Genomic DNA, 6,000 nt, shown 5'->3' with positions numbered 1-6,000 from the left:
TCAATGTTTATTATACTGGGGGGCGCACTCAATGTTTATTATACTGGGGGGGCGCACTCAATGTTTATTATACTGGGGGGGCGCACTCAATGTTTATTATACTGGGGGGCGCACTCAATGTTTGATATACTGGGGGGCGCACTCAATGTTTATTATACTGGGGGGGGCGCACTCAATGTTTATTATACTGGGGGGCGCACTCAATGTTTATTATACTGGGGGGGCGCACTCAATGTTTATTATACTGGGGGGCGCACTCAATGTATATTATACTGGGGGGCGCACTTAATGTTTATTATATTGACCTTCTACTAAGCATTCTGTATTCAGAATGCTATTATTTTCCCTTATAACCATGTTATAAGGGAAAATAACACAGTGAATAGACTTTCATCTTAGCAACCAAGCGTGAAAATCGCACTGCATCCGCACTTGCTTGCGGATACAATGCGATTTTCACGCAGCCCCATTAACTTCTATGGGGCCTGCGTTGCATGAAAACGCACAACATAAAGCATGTTGCGATTTTCACGCAGCACACAAGTGATGCGTGAAAATCACAGCTCATCTGCACAGCCCCATAGAAGTGAATGGGTCCGGATTCAGTGCGGGTGCAATGCGTTCACCTCACGCATTGCACCCACGCAGAAATCTCACCCATGTGAAAGGGGCCTAAGGGTGAATAGGACAAGGGTTCCAGCCCCTAAGGGGGCTAATAGTAAGTGAAAATAAAACACAAACACTAAGGCTACTTTCACACTTGCGGTAGTGTGATGCGGCAAGCAGTTCCGTTGTCAGAACTGCCTGCCAGATCCGCCGATCTTGATGTGACTGAAAGCATTTATGAGATGCATCCGGATGCGGATCCGTCTCACAAATGCATTGCAAGAATGAATCCATCTCTCTGCTTGTCATGCAGACAGACGGATCCGTCTTGTATCTTTTTACACATTTTTACCGGCATGCGCAGACCGGAAGGACGGATCCTGCATTCTGGTATTTTGAATGCCGGATCTGGCACTAATACGTTCCTATGGGGAAAAATGCTGGATCCGGCATTCAGGCAAGTCTTCAGTTTTTTTCGCCGGAGATAAAACTGTAGCATGCTGCGGTTTTATCTTTTGCCTGATCAGTCAAAATGACTGAACTGAAGACATCCTGATGCATCCTGGACGAATTACTCCATTCAGAATGCATGGGGATATGACGGATCAGTTCTTTTCCGGTATAGAGCCCCTGTGACGGAACTCTATGCCGAAAAAGAAAAACGCTAGTGTGAAAGTACTCTAAAATATTAAGTTTAAATCCCCCCTTTCCCAATTTTATATATAAAAAATATATACAATAAACATATTACATAGTGCTGCGTCCGAAAAGTCCAAACTATTAAATTATTAAAAAATATCTCCTATGCGGTGAGCATTCGCAATTTTTTAGTCACCTTGTCACCCCAAAAAATAGGATAGGACTGTTCTATTATGGGCCGAACGTTTCATAAAATGCGAAATGCACATGGCTTTTTTGCTTGGTTTTGAGTATTGCAATACTTTTTTATGGTGATGAAAGCGAATCAAAGTTTTGGTATTGAAACAACCCTACGCCGATCTGATCGGCGTAGCGTTGTCACGATACCAAAATTTTCATTCGGTTTTGATTTGGCGACTAAAAATGTAATTTGGCTCCTAAATTTTTCAGTTCAGGAGCCAATGGCTACTAGGTATTTTTTTTAGTCTGGAGCCCTGCTATCAGAGGCCGGAGCAGGCGGCGCGATGACGTCATCGCGCCGCCTGAGCCCTGAGCCGTACACAGCGCGGGACACAGGCCAGAAGAGGCCTGCATCGCATCGCTGCCAAGGAGGTAAGTGTTTTTTTCCTTTTTTTTTTCTTTCTGTACAATACTGATGGCTAGTGGCACATGATAGGAGAGGCCCTATGGCTAGTGGCACATGATAGGGGGGGGCCGCCTATGGCTACTGGCACATGATAGGGGGGCCCTATGGCTACTGGCACATGATAGGGGGGCCCTATGGCTACTGACACATGATAGAGGGGCCCTATGGCTACTGGCACATGATAGGGGGGGCGCCTATGGCTACTGGCACATGTTGATGGGGGGCTTAGGCTACTGACACATGATTAAGGGGCATCTATGAGGGCACATTTCACTGGCACATTATTGGGGGACATCTATGGGGGCACTTCTTACTGGCACATTATTGGTGGCACTATAGGGGCATCTACTGAGGCCACAAAGAACGGTTATTTTATATGGGGGCTCTGTATAGGGGCATTTTATACTGGGACACATTGTGTTGGGTACTATGGGGAAGGGGGGAGAAGACTACTACGGGGCACTGAGAAGGGGTATTTTATGCTTACAAATTATGGGGGACACTGAGGGCATCTACTGGCGCACTATATATCGGGCATTTTATACTGGTACATTATGGGGGCACTAGGGGGGAGAGGAGCAATATGGGGGCATTTACTGGGGTCACTATATAGGGGTATTTTATACTGGCACATTATGGAGGCACTATGGGGACATTAGCTCAACTGGGGACATTACAGGGGGGTATTTTTTGCACTGACACATTATAAGGAGAATTATTTCTACCGGGGGAAGGCATTATGGTGGGCGTTATTACTCCCCCATGGTATGACCCCCTAGTAGCAGCACCAGCCTCTCCCTGCTCTGCTATCCCTCTGCCCCTTCTCCAAATACTTATTATGAAATCTTTCTCATTAGGATAAAACATATCAGCTCCGCCGATCCCCCGGCCAAAGTGTTGAAGTGGCGACTGAGATCCCCAAGGGCCAAGCCAAGTAACTGTAAGTTTTCATATGAAATATGTTTGTTATACACATATAGCCTACACTGTCAGGTGTCACCCTGGGGGGGTGACACCATTTTCTACCGCACCGGGTGACACCAGCCCTAGCAACGCCACTGGGTATAGCAGTGGAATATCACACCGAAAAATTGGTGAATTTCACCCGAAAATGTAACAGACAAAGTAGTGATTTTTTTAAAAACGGTATACTGGGTATAGCAGTGGTATATCACAGCCAAAAATTGGTGAATTCCACCCTAAAATGTAACAGACAAGATAGTGATTTTTTTTTTACCTGTCTACTAGGTATAGCAGTGGTCTATCACACCCAAAAATTGGTGATTTTCACCCGGAAACTAACAAATTAGTGAAATAACATAAAATAAAATACGTACAAATAAATAAAAAAAACATGATTTATGAGGTGAAGGTCCATATGGAGTAGAATTTTGAGGAGGCGGTGGACGTAGCGGTGCAGGTGGAAGCGGCAGTGGAGGAGGACCAGGTAGCCAACACTGGTTTTTGGTTTAATTATTATTTTTTTTATTAGGGTACACCTCAAAAGAGTGGAAAATATAAAAAATACAACAATGAGCAATTGCGCTGTAGTATAACAATGGCTGGGTAAGGCCAGTATGCATCTCTATTTAGCACAAGGTACAGATAAGTCCTGTGGGATCCATGCCTGGTTCATTTTCATGAACGTGAGCTTGTCCACCTTGTGGGCACGTCGCATATGAGGCGGTGAGTGGGAAGGCCGAAGTTACGCTGCAGCGCTGACAGGTGAGCAGCAGCAGGGTGAGAATGCCGAAAGCGCTCACAGACGGCCCGCACGTTATGCAGCAGCTCTGACATATTGGGGTAATTTTTAAGGAATCTCTGCACCACCAAAGTCAGCACATGCACCAGGAAAGGGATTGCGTCAAACCGGCTAGTCCCAGAGCTGCTATGAGATTTTGCCCATTATTGCACACCACCAGGTCGGGCTGGAGGCTCACTGGCACCAACCACTCTTCGGTCTGTTGTTCAAGGCACGTCCACAGCTCCTGTGCGGTGTGTGGTTTGTCCCCCAAACAGATACGTTTTAAAACTGCCTGCTGTTGTTTACCCCTGACGTTGGTGGTGAAGGTGTTACGCTGACCGGATGAGGAGCCGGTAGAGGATGAGGAAGCGGAGTAGGAGGAGAAAGCAACAGGAGGCAAACTGAAGCACCCTGCAATCCTCGATGGTGGAAGGACATGCAAAAAAATGCTATCTGCCTCAGGCCCAGCCGCCACTGCATTTACCCAGTGTGCTGTTATGGAGATATAACGTCCCTGACCGTGCTTACTGGTCCACGTATCCGTAGTGAGGTGCACCTTGCCACAGATGTCGTTGCGCAGTGCACACCTGATTTTGTCCCATACTTGGTTGTGCAGGAAAGGGATGGCACGCCTGGAAAAGTACTGGCGGCTGGGCACGACGTACTGTGGGACAGCCACCGCCATAAGGCTTTTAAAACTCTCTGTCTCTACCAGATGGAATGACAGCATTTCAAAGGACAGTAATTTAGAAATGCTGGCATTCAGGGCCAGGGATCACGGGTGGGTAGGGGGGTACTTCCTCTTCCGCTCAAGTGTTTGGGAGATTAAGAGCTGAACGGTTCCGTGGGACATTGTGGACCCAGATGGTGGTGTTGCTGGCAGATCCTCTGTTTGCGGGGTGGCAGGTGGCACTGTCTTCCCAGAGGTGGATGAAGAGGCCCAGACTGCAGTAGAAGAGAATGCAGGAGGAGCCAGAGACCTTTCTTGGTTTTTGAGTTGACTACTCCACTACAGCTCGTGCTTTGCACTTAAATGCATGGTCATGCAGGTTGTGTTCAGGTTGAGAACGTTTATGCCTCGCTTCAGGCTCTGATTGCACAGCGTGCAAACCACTCATTTTTTGTTGTCAGCACATTGTCTGAAGAACTGCCACGCCAGGGCACTCCTTGGAGCTGGCTTTGGTGTGCTCGGTCCCTTGCTGCGGTGGGGAGTAGCAGGCGCACTGTCTAGGGGATGGCCGCTCAGCTTTTGCACCCTGATCCATCTTCTGCTGAGCTGGTGGCTCTTTGCGACCACCACCTCTTTCTACGAACTACACAGGTCACTCGCATAACCTTGATTCCATGTTGGGTCGAGGACCTCATCGTCCTCCACATCATCTTCCACCAAGTCTTCACCCCTGCCCTCCTTGTCAGTCTGCACACTTTCAAAAGCCACAGCAGTTGGCACCTTTGTTTTGTCATCATCCGAGACGTGCTGCAATGGTCCTCCCATGTACTCATCTTGAAACATAAGTGGGTGGGCATCGATGCACTCAATCTCTTCCACTTCTGGGGCAGGGATAGGGGGATGGCCCTGGGAAACACTGCTAACAGAGTTATCAAAAAGCAGAAGAGACTGCTGCATGACTTGGGGCTCAGACTGCTTGGCTGATTTGCAAGGGGGTGAGGTGTAGATTGATGGACATCGGCTGCAGGTGCCAAATGTGGTCTTTCAGCAGGAGACTAGGTGGGAGACAATGTGAAGAAACTGGATCCACTGTCAGCAACCCAATCTAATATCGCCTGTACTTGTTCTGGCCTGACCAAATACCGCTGCAGATTTTGTCGCCTACTCGCACCTGAGGAAGGGGTTTCACTTGTGCGTTTAGTTGACACAGATCAACCATGTCCTCTCCCTGCAACAGAAGCTCCACCAGCAGCATCACGACCTGGGCCATATCCCTTATTTGACGCTCTCCTTATATTTCTCAAATTTAGGATCTTGCCCTAAAGATTTTTGCCCATAAAGGGTGTTTTATTAATAGCAGAATAGAAACAAGGCATGTAAAGGGTGTTTCTCACATGTACAGATGCAAACTAGGCCGCAATTAAAGATTTTTGCCCAAAATGGGTGTTTTTCTAATAGCAGAATAGAACCACAGTAACTAAATGATGTATCTCACAATGACATATGCAGCAAAGGCTGCAAAATTTAGTTTTTTGCCCAAAATGAGTGTTGTTCTAATAGCAGAAAAGAACCACAGTATCTAAAGTGTGTATCTCACAGGTACAGATCCAGACTAGGCCGCAATTAAAGACCAATTTGCCCAAAAGGGGTGTTTATTAATAGCAGAATAGAACCACAGAATCTAAAGGGTGTATC

This window comes from Bufo gargarizans, chromosome 5 (assembly GCF_014858855.1).
Source record: "Bufo gargarizans isolate SCDJY-AF-19 chromosome 5, ASM1485885v1, whole genome shotgun sequence".
Classification (NCBI taxonomy): Eukaryota; Metazoa; Chordata; class Amphibia; order Anura; family Bufonidae; genus Bufo; species Bufo gargarizans.
The sequence above is the reverse complement of the archived record's forward strand: the minus strand, read 5'-3'. Positions refer to the sequence as shown.